This window comes from Martes martes, assembly GCF_963455335.1.
Source record: "Martes martes genome assembly, chromosome: 4".
Taxonomy (NCBI): Eukaryota; Metazoa; Chordata; class Mammalia; order Carnivora; family Mustelidae; genus Martes; species Martes martes.
In genome coordinates, this window is record NC_137891.1 from 99565969 (window position 1) to 99585298 (window position 19330).

The 19330-nt window shown below is 39.9% G+C and overlaps 1 protein-coding gene across 6 annotated transcripts in view; it reads left to right on the forward strand.

Moving 5' to 3' along the window:
• Positions 1 to 567: 567 nt before the first annotated feature.
• WDR47 (WD repeat domain 47) overlaps positions 568 to 19330 on the forward strand; it is a 67088-nt gene continuing 48325 nt past the window's right edge. Inside the window, exons 1-2 of one of the 6 annotated variants that reach the window (XM_080803012.1) lie at positions 568 to 619; positions 16594 to 16634. The gene's annotated coding sequence lies outside the window, so the exon portion shown is untranslated. Of the gene's footprint in view, positions 620 to 1318; positions 1584 to 16593; positions 16635 to 19330 lie in introns of those variants that run through there. The other 5 variants (XM_080803008.1, XM_080803011.1, XM_080803007.1 and 2 more) reach the window with 5 other exon arrangements.

Consider the following 19330-nt stretch of genomic DNA (forward strand, 5'->3'; position numbering starts at 1 on the left):
CAAACAATCTAGTACCAGATCAGGTTCTTCCTATTGTGTAGTGCTCCGCCCTCAATAGGTGGTCAAATGTTTGTCTGATTGTCCCTGATTAATAACTCTTTGTAGATCTAGTTGAAAATTTAAATAAATAAAGCTTGCTTCTTGCAACTGGTATTGTTTGAGACTCAAGATCAAGAAGCAGATTCTCAGATGAACTATACTAGCAAAGACTATACCTGCATTTCCTGGATATATCTGCCCACTTTTTCAATTTAAACATTCTGTACCATTTTTTCTTTTTTTTTCAAATATCCGGACCCTGGGTAACATTAACTTGTGCTTATATTTATTTGCCTGTCACTTATCGCTGAGAGAGTTCTTAATGAAGACTCTTCCAGGAGCCAATCAGGACTAGGCAATAGAAATTTTGCATAAACTGTTTTCCCTGAATTTGTAAATATTTTTCTTGGAAACTTTGCCACACACTACCGCTCCCTGTATCTTGAATTGGATTAAATTCTTCCTGTTCAGAAATGTTTCTGATGTTTATTATTACCACTTTCTTTTACGTTCTTTCCCCCAGTTGGGAGGCCCAGATCACTCTTGGCATTTGGCCTTTATGAGGACAAGGCTCTTACAGGTTTGTGTCACTTTATTCCTAGCTCTTCTACATGGTTATACCCACTGAATTCTCAATTCAGCTCGGTGAAGCATCACGTTTATTTGTGGACTACTACTGCACGGGTGGGGTGGGAAAGCGAGATCCTGTTGTCAAGGAGCTTACAACTAAAAAGGGTAGTAAAAAAAAAAAAAACCTAGGAACCTGTTAAGTGTTAAGTAACTGGAAAATGCTCAGAGGCATATCAGCATCACAAAAGAAGAAATCAAGAAAGGGGCAGATGAGCTGCTGGAGTTTTCGGGAGGAAGTGGGGCCTGCAGAAGCGGAGAGACACGGGGAGGAGGCCAGATTTACTTCATTAGTCTTTATTAATAAATTGTCGGGGAGGAAGGTTGAGTCGATTCTAATACGCAGATGACTTCTCGATTCCGAAGTCCCCTCTGCGCTATTTCGGGACGCAGGGTCACCCGACAGCGACTGGTTGCGTCCGGGCCGCTGGTCCCTTACCCGATTGCCAGGCAAGCTTTTCCTCAGAGTCCAGTCGGTCCTTGGAGGGCAGGCCGGGAGCCCGTCCATCTAGGCGTGCCCCCACCGCTCCAAGCCTGGACCCGCCCAGCAGACTCTCCCTTTGGCTCAGGCACCTGCCTGGCCGCCCCTCGGCGGGGTCCTGAGGCGCCTCGGAGAAGCGCGGTGATTGGCTGCGGCTCGGGGCTGGAGCTCGACTCCGACGCCGCTTGACAACCGCAGTCTGCTAGCCTGAGCCGAGCGGTACTTCGGCAGGGGCGGACGCGGGGAAGGACTGACTGACGGTCTGATGGATTGACGTGAGGGCGGCAGAAGGGAGGACCGACGCCAAGCACAGACGCAGACCTCCGCCCTCGCGCTCCAGCCCCAGCCCAGAGCCGGCCGCGTCCGGGCCGCGTCCGCCGGCCTCTTAGTCGCTTTCTCCCCAGCCGCTTCTCTGGACTGGTCCGGGAACCCTCAGGTGAGTGACTCCGGGTGGCGGAGGCGGGGTCGGCCGCGCAGCACCTCGAGTTGCCATGGTCACCGGTCGCCACCTGTCACCACCTGATGGGGTTCCGACCCAGGCAGCCCTTGGCCCATAGGGCGGCGTATGCGGCCCGTGAGAAGGGTCTCGGGTAGGGTTCGGTGGCGCTGGGGGCCGGGGTCGTGAGTGAGGCCCCGGCGCCGCCGGATGAGGACCTGGGAACTGCCGGCCCCAGTTTGGAGGCCGCCGCTCCTGAACCACACCTTCCCCTGTCTGCCAGCCGGGCTCTGGGGCAGAGCGACGCCCCTCGCCCTGGCGCTTGTGGGCCCCCGAGCGAGGAGCGAGAGCAGGGTGGGTGACCACCTCGCTGCTGCTGAGAGGCGGGAGGGGAGCTGGCGGTGCGGATTCTTCCTTCCTCGCCCCGCTGCCGCGCCCGGACGAGAACTGAGGGGCGCGCTCGCGTCCCTGTCTGGGCACGCCTTGGCCGGGAGGAGGGGAGGCTGCGGGACTGGGAGCCGAGCCCCGGCGTGGGGCAGCTCCGCGGGGCCGGCTTTGGCCTTATCTTAAGTCAGTGGTCTGTGGGAGCAGCCTTTGGGGGTCTGGGCGGGGGGCGGGGAGAGGGGTAGCAACTGGGCTTGGAACCCGGCTTTGCTGGGGCGGGGGAAGCGCCTGCGTAGAAGACGCGGGAGGCTGTAGACTCGTAGGGTTCAGCGGGTCGCGTGTATTGGGGAGAAAGAGATTGAGGCTCAAGCTCTGGGGCGAGGCATTGGGCATAAGGGGCGAGAGCAGGAGGAGGCAGGGACAGCATTGACCAGCGTTTGATTGTTTTCCTCTCTAAACCCAGACGTGCAGTCAGTAACCACGCATGGTATCTGAGCGGAGCGTTTTTTGGCAAGTTGGTTCTCTGCATAATGAAAGGAGAAGTCTTTGTTCCACCCAGATTCATAGGTTGTGATATAACACTTATTTCCCTCCCTTTGTTGTAGACTTCATAGAATGCATCAAGAAGTTAATGGCACAGAAATTAACATGTAGGCTTTATGCTACAAATTTTTTTTCCACAGTAAATTCAAGTAGATTTTTTTCTTTTTTTGTCTCCAGTATTGGCATGAGTTGTATTGAATTTTTACTGGAAAGGAGAAACGCCTAAGAACCCATTTTCCTTTATATGTCATATTCTGGAGGTCTCATTTAGGAGGAAGATGTAATGAACAATTTTACCTTAGGTTTTAGGGGGTAGATTGCTTCCACGCGGTAAAGAAAAATTATACAATGAGGGAAAGGACAAGTAATTAAACCACTAACAGTATATTGTCAGGTTAAAAAAAAAAGACAAAATACTCGAACTTTGATGTCATTAGAAATATATAATTTTTTTGTGAAGGGATTTTAACATGTTTATCTCTCCCTCCTACTTCCCAATTCTTTTCTTTTTCTTTCTTTCTTTCTTTTTTTTTAAAGCCAGTATGAGGAACATATCATAAGAGAACAGGGGTGTTATCCTAAATTCTTAGTTACATAATTGTGTTCAGTCTCTTTTTCTGTTTGTGAATTTATCAGTTACTGAATGGACAGCATGTGATAAGGTTAATATATATATATATATATATATATATATCTCACACACACACACACACACACACACAGCAGTTTGAGAAACACTTCAAAATAAGTATGAAGAGATGCAGTTTTCCTTAGTGGATCAGTAAACTGGAAATCAGATTGCCTGAATTTAAGTTTCATTTTGCTATTGATTACAATATACTTTGCTCTTGATTACATTACTATTCATCCTACTGTGGAGTCTATTTAATCTGTAAAATGGTAATAATACCTACTATTATTTTAGTCTGGAATGGGCTCTTTAAGTTGAACAGAATAATCTATTTGAAAGTGTTTTGGAAAAAATTTAAGGGATCTGTTGATTACCTTTTTTTTTTTTTTTTAAGATTCTTACTCATTTGACAGAGCGAGAAAGAGCACAAATAGGCAGAATGGCAGGGAGAGGGAGAAGCAGGCTCCTGGCTGAGCAGGGAGCCCAGCTCTGGGCTCGATCCCATGACCTGAACCAAAGTCAGCTGCTTAACCAACTGAACTACCCAGGCGCCCCTGTTGATTACCTTTTAATAGAGTGGAGTATTGGCAAGGATAATTAAAATCCTGTGCATGATCCACTTAGTATATTCATTTGACAGAGATCACAAGCAGGCAGAGAGGCAGGCGGAGAGAGAGGGGGCAGGGAGCCTGGTTGGGGGGATGCATCCCAGGACCCTGGGATCATGACTCTAGCTGAAGGCAGAGGCTTTAACCCATTGAGCCACCCAGGTACCTCCAGAACCTTATTTTTACAGTGGCCTTACAGGGCTCACAGGAACTATTAAGGCGCATCCTTGTTCTTTTATAGAAGTTCTTTATTACCAGCATGACGTGGAAAAAGGGTGTTTGCTTCCATATGTGTGCAAGGATTGCTTTTCTGCTTTCAGTAATATGCTCTCAAATTTAGAAAATAAGGCTATGGATACTCCGACTTGAATTTCATTTGGTATTAAGAAATCCTCACTGTGGGGGTGCCTGGGTGGTTCATTGGGTTAAGTGTCTGCCTTCTGCTCGGGTCATGACCCCGGGGTCCTGGGATCGAACTCCATGTGGGGCTCCCTGCTCTGCAAGAAGCATTCTTCTCCCTCTCCCTCTGCCTCTCCCCCTGCTTGTGCTCTTTTCTTTCTGTCAAATAAATAAATCTTAAAAAAAAAAAAATCCTCAGTGGATCATTGCTTTTTGAATAATCAAATAGTTTATCTCCCCTTTATCTGTGCTTTAAAAATAGTATTTGTACTGTTAAAGATAAGCTGCAGTGTGCCAAGGGGTAAATCTGTGGCCACATAACATGGCACTTACTTAAGGAGTGGTTATCAATTTCACTTGAAAACTTTGATAAAAAATACTTTTTAAAAAAAAATTTGTCAGAGAGAGAGAGAGAGCACACAGGCAGGCAGAGTGGCAGACAGAGGGAGAAGCAGGCTCCCTGCTGAGCAAGGAGCCCGATGTGGGACTCCATCCCAGGACGTTGGGATCATGACCTGAGCCGAAGGCAGCTACTTAACCAACTGAGCCACCCAGGCGTCCCCCAAAATACTTTTTTTATATTAGAGTACCAAACGATGCCATGGAGAATGTAATCACAGTAATTTCTAAGGTAAAATTCAAAGACTTCAAAGAAATTTCATGCTTAAGGGTTCCTGGGGATGTGTTCAGTTTTTTCTGCCCCTACAGAGATTTAAGAAGCATTGCCTTACTTATTCAGCTAATGAGTGGCAAATCACTACATAGTACAGGAAATAAGTTGAATTCCATTTTCTAAAACTTTGACATTAGGCTCATTATTCTGATTATCCCCTCTTGATTTTCCCCCTGTAAATGTCAGAACGTTATAGCGGAAAGGTCAAAGGGTTTTAGTTCTATAGACCTTGTCATACCTTTCTTGCTTCTGCACTTTTTGGTATGTGACCTTAACAAGTACCTAACATCTCTGAGCATTAGTGTAATCATCTGTGAAATGAAATTATAAGTTGTAAGAATTTTATAAATACTATATAGGAGTATCAAAGGGCCTGGCATAGTAAATGCACAATAAATGTACCTTTTCCTTTACTATTTCTGTGTAGTAGGATATTAACAATCCCTCAAACTTATTCTTAGCAGGAAACCCCATCACTGCTCTGAAGTTCCATGGCATTTTATTTGTAATTCTTTTATGGTGTTCTTTGTATTTTATGCATATTACCTTTATATAGGAGACTTGAATCCAGGTCTGCAGGCTCCAAATCCAGTGCTGGCACATGCCTAAGGATACTTTTTTTTTTTTTTTCCATGTAATGCTGACACCATTACATTGAATAGCCAAAGCTTATATATTTCAACTGATTTTTCTTCCTTTTTGTTTTGAGTTTGTTTCTGTTTGGGTGAAAAGCTAGCCTTACAGAATACCATGCACTCCCTTATAAACCTTTCTTTTGTGTTTCATCTTTTTGTTCACTATAGTAATTCAGTCATTGTATCTCTTGGATGCAGCATGATGCTAGCATGGAGTATATACTCAAATATATATTTTTAAATTTTAATTTCTTGGTGGGGAGGGACAGCAGGAAAGGGAGAGAAAGAATCTTAAGCAGGCTCCTCACTGGGCACCGAACTCTATCTTACAACTCTGAAGTCATGACCTGAGCCAAAATCAGGAGTTGGACGCTTAACCAACTGAGCCACCCACGTGCCCCAGTACTCAAATATTTTTAAATAAGTACTTGAAACAAGCATTACCAAAAGTAGGAATCTCTTCATGTGACATCCTCCACATAATTGATCTAATCAAGCTTCCCAATATTTTAAAATTATACCTGGAATATTTTAAAACTATATATTTAAACTTTTCCAAAGTAAATTTTTGTATTTTATCCACAGTACAGTAGCTCTCCCATAGCATGTTATTAGCAGCCCTTTTGACATACTGCTTTTACCATGGGTATGAGCTCTGAAGAGAAGAAATTATATTTATTAAGCACTATTCACATGTTTGCCATTCTGCCTGGACCTTTTTCTTGTTTTACACATTAATACCCTATCTTATAGAGAAACAGTTCTACATGAAAAATGACATAAACATTTTATACTATGATACATTTGATTCAAATAATGAATTCTATGAAATGAACAAATTTCTATGGCTCAGTATCATGTTTTATGATTTTTGTTGATGTATTGAAAAAGAAAATGGAATTTTATTTGAGAAAACTTGGTAGAACTGAACTAAAATTGGAGCCTTAACGTCCATTTTTGGTTTAGCCTTCTTTTTTTTTTAATGTTATTTTGAAAGGCTGGAAATTGAATTTGGTTAGTTTTCTTTCCAGCTTTAAGTGAAGCTTTAGAAATGAAATTCGGGAAAGTGCAAAAACAGTATCTGATGAATAGATGATGATGTGAAGTAACTTTAGGTTTTTTGGTGTGTTTATTGTATAGTGCCCATATCACAGGCACTATAATTTCAGTATAAAGTTACTGGACCTGGCCATACCTGGAGTATTGTGTTCTATTTAGGATGTTCTAAGAGGGAGATTAACACATGTTCAGAGGAGAAGGACTACAATAGGGGTAATCTGTAAGCTGTGTGAAGAATGGTTGAAGCAAAAAGGCATACAAACATGACTATTGTCAGATTTAAATGTGTGAACGTTTTAAACATAACAGACTTGTTTCATGCTGACTCTGAAGACATAACTAGATGAAAATCATAAGAAAGTAGATTTTTTTTAAAAAGATTTTATTTATTGATTTGACAGACAGAGATCACAAGTAGGCAGAGAGGCAGGCAGAGAGAGAGGAAGGGAAGCAGGCTCCCCGCTGAGCAGAGAGCCCGATGCAGGGCCCGATCCCAGGACCCTGAGATCATGACCTGAGCCAAAGGCAGAGGCTTTAACCCACTGAGCCACCCAGGCGCCCCAAGAAAGTAGATTTTAATTCAGTATTAGGAAAGCAAAATTTTGGGGGTGCCTAAGTGACTCAATCCGTTAAGCCTACAACTCTTGGTTTCAGCTCAGGTCATGATCTCTGTTTTGTGAAATCCAGCCCCGCATCAGGCTCTATACTGGGCATGGAGCCGCCTTCTTTTTCTTTTTTTTTTTTTTAAGATTTTATTTATTTATTTGACAAAGATCACAACTAGACAAAGAGGCAGGCAGAGAGAGTGAGAGGAGGAAGCAGGCTCCCTGCTGAGCAGAGAACCCAATGCAGGGCTCAATCCTAGGACCCTGAGATCATGACCTGAGCCAAAGGCAAGAGGCTTAACCCACTGAGCCACCCAGGTGCCTCTGGCATGGAGCCTTCTTAAGATTCTCTCTCTCCCTCTGCCCCTCCCCCCTTAAAAAAACAAAAAGAAAAGCAAAATTTTTCTAATTGTGAGATAATTATTGGAGTCCTGTGTTGTCTATTACTGTGTAATAAATCACCTTTTCCAAAACGTAGTGGCTTAAAACAACAAATAGTTTATCTCACTGTTTCTGAGGGTCAGGAATCTGGGGCACAGACAGCCCTACTGAGTACCTCTGATTTAAGTTCTTTCTTAAGGTTGCAGTCAAGCTGCAGCAAGGGGCTGTGATCTTATCTGAAGATACAAATCAGGGATGATCTCCATCCAAATTCAGTGACTTGGGCCTTTGTTCCTGTGGGCTGTTGGACTGAGGGCTTCCATTCCTCCTGGCAGATGAGTGGTTCTTTGCTACTTGGATCTTTGCATAAGGTTGCTTCGTGACACGGCAGCTGGCTTCCCCCAGCGTGAGAGTCTGAGAGAATACATGCCAACACTCAGGACTCACACTGTCATCTCTTTACAGAGCTTGAAAGTGACATCTCAACACTTCTGCTATGCTTCTGTGTAGAAGTGAGTCGCTAAATCCAGCCCGTATGCAAGGGCCAGTGAGTACAAAAGGTTATAAACACTATTAGGGTCACTGGTGACCATCTTAGAGGCTACCTGCCACAGGTGCCTTGTAGGGGGGTATATAAAAATTTTCTGTCATTGGAGGCATTTATGTATAGGTTGGCAGACCATCTGTTAGAGGTAAGTATTTGAATATTCTGTACTAAATAGCGTGGACTAATGTACCTTCCAACTCAGTTCTGTGATAAATATATAAAACTAAGAAAGTAGGAAAGTTAAGGATAGAAAACTTTAATAGGTAATTATATAATATATATTTTGTTGTACTTAATTTTGTAGTTAATGCTTGTATAATTTTGGCATTTTTGGTACATTTTTAAGTTTTTGTGGCTCTTGGTTTAGTATATTTCCTTATATGTTTCTGAATGTTGACCTACTGACTTAAAGCCAATTTTTTAAGATAGTTCGATTTTTGAAGTATACACAAATACCTCAAGTTCTGCTTTTTCCCTTTGAAAATAATAGAGTATGTGTGGGAATAAAACATGAAGGACATTTTTAATCTATTTTACAAAGCACACTTTTTACCTTGGTTTTAGGTGTGATAAAAAACTATGCTGGAGGCCTCATTATATAATAAAAGGGGAAATTGTGTTCTTAGATAAAACGTCCTTTTTATCGTAAAATAAAACACACAAAAATAAAGAATACTCTATGAAATTATGTATCAACCTTAGTTGATATAGCATTAATTTGTGCTTAGAGTTTAGAATTAATTTTTATTACAAATATTAAGATTGTAAACTTTCTACATTTCTTACATCTTTATGGGTTGAAACTCTGCTTAATATACATTTGAATTTTCACTTTGAGCAGCTGTGATGATTTAAGGAATAAAAATGTTTTAAAATCCTTTAATTCTTTTTATGATTAACACCTAAAGCTTTTGGCTGGAAGTCAGGAGACCTGGAGTTTAGCTCTGTCTAATGTCAAATAATAATTATATAATCAAGTGATGGCACTGTTGCTCACTAGTAAGTGGGATTCCCATTTTGAATTGTTTTAAGGAATGGACTTGTTTTGGTCTGGCCATACTTTACCTGCCAGGTTTCTCTTGAGATCAGTGACACAGCCTCTGAGTTTTCTGACTGGAAGCTGTTCAGTCTGAGGCCAGAGAACACAGCAAAGGTCTGACAGGTCTTAAAGAGATCTGCTGAACCATATTTTAAGCAAGTTTATTATTTAAGAATAAAAATCATCCTCTAAACATTTTGTTTTTCAATCTAAAATTCTTACTGCCTTAGGGGATCCTGGGTGGCTCAGTTGGTTAAGCACTCAGCTCTTGATTTTGGCTTAGGTCCTGATCTCAGGGTTGTTTGTAAGATCAAGACATGCTGGTCATGGAGCCTGCTTAAGATTTGCCTCCTTCTTTCCCTCTCCATCTGCCCCAACCCACCTCTCTCCACCCTCTCTCTTGCACATGCTATCTTTCTTTCTACTAAATAAATAAATAAATAAATAAATAAAATTCTTATGCTTTAAATAAATGCTAATTTTGCTTTTAGTTGTGGTCTAAAAACTGAATTATGATTAGTAGTAAAGCATTTGTTGAAACAGTTAAATTTATTTAGATTTATCTAGATTTCCCCATATTTGGTGTGGTTTTCATGGATTCTTTATTTATTTATATTTTTATTTATTTATTTATTAGATTTTATTTATTTGACAGAGAGAGACATAGCAAGAGAGGGAACACAAGCAGAGGAAGTGGGAGAGGGAGAAGCAGGCTTCCTGCTGAGTAGGGAGCCAGATGCGGGGCTCGATCCCAGGACCCTGGGATCATGACCTGAGCTGAAGGCAGATGCTTAATGACTGAACCACCCAGGTGCCCCTATTTTTTTTTTTTTTAAAGATTTTATTTCTCAGAGGGCACGAGCGCAAGCAGAGGGAGAAGCAGGGTTCCTGCTGAGCAGGGAGCCTAGTGCCAGACTCTATCCCAGGACCCTGGGATCATGACTTGAGCCAAAGGCAGACGTTTAACCCACTGAGACACCCTTCATGGATACTTTAAAAACTGAAGTCCGTTTTAAACTTGAAAGTTAAACTCCAAAGTTCTTAGATCTAATTTTTCTTTTTTCTTTTTCTTTTTTCTTTCCTTCCTTCCTTCTTTCCTTCTTTCCTTTTGGTTCCCTTCCCTCATCAGTTTCAGTACTGCTTATGTTTTGATGGTGGTATTCATTTAGATAATTTTAAACTTAAGTGGGGCTTATTAAATAAGGGTTAAGTATATTAGACCTGGGCACCTGGGTGGCTCAGTGGGTTAAGCCTCTGCCTTCGGCTCAGGTCATGATCTCAGGGTCCTGGGATCAAGCCCCACATCGGCCTCTCTGCTCAGCAGGGAGCCTGCTTCCCCCTCCACCTGCCCAAGTATATTAGACCTAGAGAGATTTTTTTAAAAATGAAAAGTAATATTTGCTTTTATTTTTTATTTTTATTTATTTATTTGAAAAAGAGAATGAGAGGGGAAAAGTCAGAGGGAGAAGCAGGCTCCCCACTGAGCAGATAGCCCGATGCAGGACTTGATATCAGGACGCCAGGATCATGACCTGAGCCAAAGCCAGTCATCCAACCAACTAAGCCACCCAGGCACCCTCTACTTTTATTTTAGTTTCTTACACAGTTGAGCTAATACTTTTTGTCTCTCTTGTTAAAAGTACATGTTTAAAAGTCTGATTAGACTGTTATTAATGCAGACTTCTGTTTACCCTATTAACATTGTTTAATAGAAAAATAATGTGAAAGATCATAAAACTAGGGTCCTCTGTTGGGATAATTTTTCTTAAAGATTTTGTTTATTTGTCAGAGAGAGAAAGAGAGAGAGCACAAGCAGGGGGAGAAGCAGGCAGAGGGAGAAGCAGGCTCCCTCCTGAGTAAGAAGCCTGGGATCATGACCTGAGCCGAAGGCAGATGCTTAACCAACTGAGCCACCCAGGCATACTTGTTGGAATAATTTTTAAAGATTATTTCAGTACTCTGAAGTTTTTTCATTTTGGCATATTTAGATGACTCTTTCCATTTCATAACTTCCTTATCTTTGCCCTTCACTTTCTTGGGAATTAGTGTGATATAGTAGAAAGAGCTGCAGAATCTCACAGACTAGTTTCCAATCTTGCCCTGAGATTATAACCTTTGGCTACTGTATTTCCTTCGTTTCCTTTTCCTACTCTTTTTCCTTTTCTTCCTCTTTCTCTCTCTTTGCCTGTCCTCTTTGTATCTGTATTTCTGTCAGAAATTCTAATTTTCATTGCTACAAAGCTTAGGATATGATTGGGGAGAGGGAGACAATTTCTTGTCTAGCTACCAAGATTAACTATCTTATCTATCTATCTACATAAATACATATGTATATATATATGATAGATCAACCATGTATAGATTATTAAATAAATAAATACTGCCTCCCCTTGTTTTGCTATCCTGTTAAATAGGTTAAATAGGTGCCTTCTGGTATTTTTTATTTATTTATTTATTACAGATTTTATTTATTTATTTGTCAGAGAGAGCACAAGCCAGAGGGAGAGGTAGGCAGAACCTTCCATGCATCCCACCCTCTGGTACTTTTTACGGTGTCAACATGGATACCAGGATGTACATCCTGATGCACTATTGAAAGAAGTACCTAGTAGCTTGTGAAATACATGTTGAGTCTTAATGTAAGTACCAGGTTAGTTTTTTTTTAGTTTATTTATTTAATCTCTACACTCAATATAGATGTAGGGCTTGAACTCAAAACCCTGAGATCAAGGGTTGCATGCTTTTCTGACTCAGCCAGCCAGGTCCCCCAGATACGGGGTTAATTTCTTAAACTTACAAAGCCAAGGGTCTTCGTCTGTCAAATGGGAATGAAACTGCCTATCTCATAAGATTGTTACAAGGATCACTTAAACAAAATGAGTAAAGATCTTAGAATAGTACCCAATAGTTTTTGCGTTGTAAACATAGCAGTTAATCTTTGGGATTGTATTCTAGTTGGCAGGTTGATGTAGAAGAGAACCTTTCAGGTCTAATCTTGTAATTTTTCAGTTTTTTCTTTTTAAAATTAAAAAATTGTATTCATACAAGAAATGTGTGTGTAATACGTGAATGTTTGTGAAGGATTCTGGTAGTACAAATGATAAAGAGTAAAACAGTCTCCCTTTAGCCCCTTACTCTTCCTAGTTTTATGCCTTGCATTCAGTACCATTCCTGTCCTCAGAGGTTAACATTTCTTAACAGTTTGATATGTATCCCAGTAGACCTTTCTTTGTTACTTATTTAGACATGGATATCATATCTTCCCTTTAAAAAAATTAAGTGAACCTATTTATATTGATCCATTCAGCAAATATTTATTGATAGTTATACTGTTCTGTGATGTGCTTTTGCATTGTGAGGATGCATTTGTATTCTATATTAATGAATTTACCATAATTTAACAATTCTATTGATGAGAGCTCAGTTCATTTCTTTTTTTTTTTTTTTAAAGATTTTATTTATTTGTCAGAGAGAGTGAGCACAGGCAGACAGAGAGGCAGGCAGAGGCAGAGGGAGAAGCAGGCTCCCCGCCGAGCAAGGAGCCCGATGCGGGACTCGATCCCAGGACTCCGGATCACGACCCGAGCCGAAGGCAGCCGCCCAACCAACTGAGCCACCCAGGCGTCCTGAGCTCAGTTCATTTCTAATTTTTCTCTATTACAAGCAGCTATTCAAGGAGCATCATTGTATATGTACCTTTGTATATATTTGCAAATACTTTTTTAGGATAGGTGTCTAGAAGTAGAATCGGAATTGGTAAGTCAGAGTATAAACATTTAAAATTTTCATAGGTAGAAAAAAAGTAAAATTTTCATAGGTAGAAATTTCATTCTGTCATACTCTTTCAAAAAGTTTGTCCCAATTTATATCCTTTTTTTAAAAGATTTTATTTATTTATATGAGAGAGGGAGAATGAGCATGAGTGGGGTGAGGGGCAGAGGGAGAAGCAGACTCCCTGCTGAGCTGGGTGCTCAACATGGGTGCCTAACATGGGTGCCCAACGTGGGGCCTGATCTCAGGACTCCGGAATCATGACCTCATGACCACCAGCCACAACTGAGCCACCCAGGTGCCCCCAATTTACATTCTTTTTTATTAATTGCTTTTATTAACATATAATGTATTATTTCCCCCAGGGGTCTGTGAATTGTCAGGCTTACACACTTCACAGCACTCACCATAGCACATACCCTCCCCAATGTCCATAACCCAACCACCCTCTCCATAGCCCCCCACCCCCGCCAATTTACATTCTTAACACAATATGTGAAAGGACATTTACTTATGCTCTTGCCAACACTAGATATTGGGTCTTTTTTGCAAAACCAGTAGGCCATACATGGTATCTTATTTTAATATCACTTACGATGTTGAACTTTTCATAAATTTATTGGTCTTTTATAATTCTGTGAATTGTCTGTAGTCTTTGCTCGTTGTTCAACTGGGATTTTGGGGGGTATTGATTTGAAGATGTTATTTATATGTTCTTAGTGGTAATCATTTAACTGTTTATGTGTATTATGTTTATTCCTAGTTTGTCCTTTTTTTTAAAAAAAAGAGTTTATTTATTTATTTGACAGAGATCACAAGTAGGCAGAGAAGCAGGCAGAGACGAAGGGAAGCAGGCTCCCCGCCAAGCAGAGAGCCCTATGTGGGGCTCGATCCCAGGACCTTGGGACCATGACCTGAGCTGAAGGCAGAGGCTTTAACCCACTGAGCCACCTAGGCGCCCCCCCTAGTTTGTCCTTTGTCTTTTTTTTTTTTTTTTTTTTTTAAACTGAAACCAAGAGTCAGATGCTTAACCGACGGAGCCACCAAGGTGCCCCAGTCCTTTGTCTTTTAACTTGTTTATGGCAACTTCTGTTACAAGTGGAATACATATTTAGTGCCAAATTTGACGATTTTTTTTTCTTTACATTTTCAGAGTTATGGGACTTTTTTTTTTTTTAAAGATTTTATTTATTCATATGAAAGAGAGAGCATGAACGCGGGAAGGACAGAGGAAGAGGGAGAAGCAGACTCCCTGCTGAGCACGGAGCCTAATGTGGGGCTTGATTCCAGGACCCTGAGATCATGACCTGAGCCAAAGTCAGACACTTAACTGACTGAGCCACCCAGGCACCCCTGGGTTGTGGGACTTAATTACATAGTCTGAGTCAAAAATAGTTTTGTTTTTTGATTTTTAAGATTTTATTTACTATGTAAGATTTTATTTATTTATTTATTATTTATTTATTAGAATGAGAGAGAGAGAGAATACAAGCAGGCAGAGCAGCAGGGAGAGGGAGAGGGAGAAGCAGGCTCTTCATGGAGCAGAGAGCCTGATGCAGGGTTCCATCCCAGGACCCTGGGATTATGACCAGAGGTGAAGGCAGATGCTTAACCGACTGAGCCACCCAGGTGCCCTGAGTCAAAAATAGTTTCACTTATTTTGCAAATTTTTAGTTTTTGTGGGTTTGAATATGGAAAGAACACAACTACTTTAATCTTATAAAGATTGAAATAATATTTGAATCAGATCTGAGGTATTATTTAAAAAATTACAAATCATTCTCAAATGTTACTTCTTTATATACAAAATAAACACATTATATTCATTATGTTACTAATTCCTTCCAGTTACTTGCAATTAGAATTTTCAAGTAATTTGCAATGGGAAATTCATTACTTATGTTTCATATTAATTATTTTTACATTTTTTTGAATAAGTAGTATTGGTACATGATATAAAATTCAAAAGGTACAAAAGGGTATATAGTGGGAAGTCTTCTTCCCATTCCTATTCTTTAATTATCCAGTTTTCTTTTAAGACAGTCATTTTTATCAATTTTTTCTTCTTTTCTTCAAAGATATTTTACGCATATACACAACATTTAGTTTATGTTAATTGAAATTTTTTCTTTTTATAGCTATGTTAAGCTGCACCTGCTTTAAAGATAATTTGGTCTGTAGGCCAAAATTATTCACAGTTCCAGAAGGTAAATTAGAATAATTGATGAATAGAGCACAGCTGTCAACAATAAGAAGGGACACATTATACATCCATGTCACAAATGTTAGCTGATTAGCAGACATGACAGAGTTTTGCAATTAGAAGGACTTTTCTTTAGTTTGCTTAAATGATTTAAAACAAGTCTATTTTCTTTCCTCTTATTAAACTGACCTTATAGATTAGAGACTTATAATTATTCCAGACTTTTTCCCACTAAGAATTTATGTATACTTTCTTATTATTGAAATGTGACTTAAAGCAAATTATAAAACTTGAAAGGAAATCATAGAAATTACCCAAACTAACCCTATTGTTTTATGTATGAAGAAATTGAAGCCCATAGAGATTGACTTGCAACATCACAAAGGCCAGACATTTACAGTTACAAATTTTTAGAATGCTATTTTATTAAAAAGGTCACAAATTTGTTTCTCCATTTTTTAAAAGATTTTTAAAAAATTTATTTGAGAGAGAGAGCGCAAGAGTGGCGGGGGGGAGCAGAGGGAGAGGGAGAAGTGGAGCCCAGCCTCCCTGGGCTTGATCCCAGGACCCTGAGATCATGACCTGACCGGAAGGCAGATGCTCAACCCACTGAGCCACGCAGGTGCCCCTTTTTCTCCATTTTTTAAAGGAAAAGGTACAGTCCTGGTTTGTATTATGTCCTAGTTTGCTATTATATTAAAAATCTTCCTAGCACTTCATTTCCTTATCTGCAATTTTGCCTGTAAACAGGAATGGTAAGGCAGTGTTATTCATTGTTAGGCACTCTGTAATACTTGGAAGATTAAAGAGAGTGGTTTTTATTGGGTGGGATGGAGTTGGAGATTAATGGAGCCTTTCTTAAGTACTCTTTTCTTGACCATAAAATTTATAATGGCTGTACCTTGATTCCTTTAATCTCATGCTTGTAAATCATTCTTAGCTTTGTGCATTTTTCTTCCTTCCTAATCTGTATTATAAGTTAGTGAAGGAACACTTCAAATGTTCCTCTTTGCAAAGGGACATTTAAATCATATTTATTTATATTTGATTAGAAAGCTACCACTGATATTTTTTCATGAAACTTTTTCCATACCCATGCATAGAAATATATATATAGAAGTGAATTTATTTATGTTAACATTATTTCTTTTTTCTTAACATTTTATCTTTAATCTTAGATTTCTAAAAATAATTTTATTTCTTGCCCCTTAATATATTCTTCAATGTTATTTGAGTAAGATAGGAATCAGTATGAGTATAAAGACCTTATTTGAAATTTAGTTTCTGTAGATACTAATTATATTTAAGTACTGAAATACTAACGATCTTCCAACTGGTGTCCAGATGTACTCATTATTAAAGAAAACTTATTTCCTTATTCACGTAGTCCAGAGGTGGATATAAACAAAAAGTAATTTCTTAAAGGAAAATCTATAAAGATATTTTTGTGATTTTTTTATATGTAAATTTATCATTTATTATAGAAATACTGAAACATTCTGATTTTGTTTTGTTTTGTTTTCTGTTTTCAGTAGAACACCCTTTGTTGTTGGCCCTACATAAATTCTGCCTGGTGAGTGATTGTTCATATGTACCATGGGCTGATGTGTCTACACAAGATATTGTCAGAGCTGACTTTAGCTAAATAAAGGGCCAAAGCTTTATCCTTTTATTTTTTTTTGTTGTTGTTTTTTAAGATTTTATTGATTTATTTGAGAGAGAGAGAGAGAGAGAGAGGGCTCACAAGCACAAGCAGGGGAGAGGGGCAGAGAAAGAGGGAGAAGCGGACTCCTCACTGAGCAGGGACCTGAGCCAAAACCAAGAATTGGACCCTCAATCCACTGAGCCACCCAGGCACCCCTCCATCCTTTTGAATGGCTTTTAGAATAGTAGGAAAGAAAATCATTTACTCTGTACATTTTTAGAGACATTTCTTCATTAATTGCGTCTTAAATTATTCAACTAACATTTGTTGAACACTTAACATACTGTGCATTTACTTTTTTTTCAAGATTTTATTTATTTGACAGAGATCACAAGTAGGCAGAGAGGCAGACAGAGAGAGAGGGGGAAGCAGGCTCCCTGCTGAACAGAGAGCCTGATGTGGGGCTCCATCCCAGGACCCTGAGATCATGACCCGAGCCGAAGGCAGAGGCTTTAACCACTGAGCCACCCAGGCACCCCTGTGCATCTCATTTTAAAAGATAATTTTAGTTGTTTCTTTTTTTTTTTTTTAAGATTTTATTTATTTATTTGACAGATAGAGATCACAAGTAGGCAGAGAGGCAGGCAGAGAGAGAGGAGGAAGCAGGCTCCCCACCGAGCAGGGAGCCCAATGTGGGACTCAATCCCAGGACTCTGGGATCATGACCTGAGCTGAAGGCAGATTCTTAACCAACTGAGCCACCCAGGCATCCCATGAAGCATTTATTATTGAATTCTACTCTTCTGAATTAGAGAAAAATTCTAGCTTTGTGGGGACTGATAGTTTGAAATTAAAAATATATATGAATTCTGTTTTTATATCTTACCTTTAAAACTTGTAATGTACTTAATTTCTAAATTATATAGCTAGGATTTGGGGAACCTCTACAAATGTTTTGGTAACAGAATAAGATATAATCATCAAGCATATATCTATGTTTGTTTTAGTTAAAGATTTTATTTGAGAGAGAGCACAAGCCTGGGAAGGGCAGAGGGACAGGGAGAGGCAGACAAGTGGGGAGACGCTGACATGGGTCTGTATCCCAGGATCCCAGGACTCTGAGATCATGACCTGAGCTGAAGGCAGCTGCTTCCCTGAATAAGCCACCCTGGTCCTTTATCTATGTTTTATTTTTTAAAAATTATTTATTATTTATTTTTAACAAATGACTTTTTTTTTTTTTAAAGATTTTATTTATTTATTTGACAGAGATCACAAGTAGGCAGAGAGGCAGGCAAGAGAGAGAGAGGAGGAAGCAGGCTGCGCGCTGAGCAGAGAGCCCGATCTGGGGCTTGATCCCAGGACCCTGAGATCGTGACCTGAGACGAAGGCAGAGACTTTTACCCACTGAGCCACCCAGGCACCCCTTTACCTATGTTTTACATTATATCCAACAACAGTGAATTTTATAAGAATTAAAATTCTGGGTTAGGTGGTTAAAATACTATACTATTCTATTAAGAATTTCACAGTCTAGAATTAAAGCTTGTCTTTTTAAAAATCCTGACCAATTCTATGTTAATTAGGAAACGTTTTCTCTACCCAAAATTTAAATGTAAAGTCAATGTAAAATATGTATTTGTAAGAATGTATTTATTTAATAATCAGAAATGATGGCAGCATTAAACTTGTAGTTATGATTAGAGTGGGACTGTTGCCATAGATTCATAGTAACTCCAGAGTTACTCCATATTGAGACTGAATATTTAATAAATGGAGGCCTACAAAATGTTCAGCATCATTGGGTATATTGAACAACTTTAGAAAATTCCATCTCAGTTCTGCAATGGGTTGTATGGTTGATACATAGTGATATAAGTGAAGTCTCCTCTAAGATCTTAGAGATGGAGGGGGCAATTATTTTTCTGATCACTAAATTAGTTAAGGTCATCTTTTTTTTTTTTTTTTAAAGATTTTACTTATTCATTTGAGAGAGAATGAGAGTGAGAGAGAGAGAGAGCATGAGAGGGTCAGAGGGAGAAGCAGACTCCCCGCTGAGCAGGGAGCCCGATGAGAGACTCAATCCCAGAACTCCAGGATCATGACCTGAGCTGAAGGCAGTTGCTTAACCAACTGAGCCACCCAGGCGCGCCAGTTAAAGCCATTCTTTTTTTTTTTTAAGATTTTGTTTATTTATTTGACAGAGAGAGATCACAAGTAGGCAGAGAAGCAGGCAGAGAGAGAGGGAGAAGCAGGCTCCCCGTTGAGCAGAGAGCCCGATGCAGGGCTCCATCCCATGACCCTGAGATCATGACCTGAGCCGAAAGCAGAGGCTTTAACCCAGAGCCACCCAGGTGCCCCAAGCCATTCTTTTGTTAGTAAGAATTACATGAAGACTTGGGAAATGCTAAAATCACTAATCATGGTGCTTTAGGAGTAATCTCAGGGAGGCAGTTCTGAAATGTAATTAGAATTTTGTGAGTAGAAATACTGTTAATTTTAGTGCATCCTCTTCTGAACAGTCTCTTAACAGGAGGACAGGCAGCTCAGAAGAAAGCAAAGGGAAACCCAAAGCATGTGGAACTGGGGCAGCTTCCCTGTTGAGATTTTTTTTTTTTTTTTTG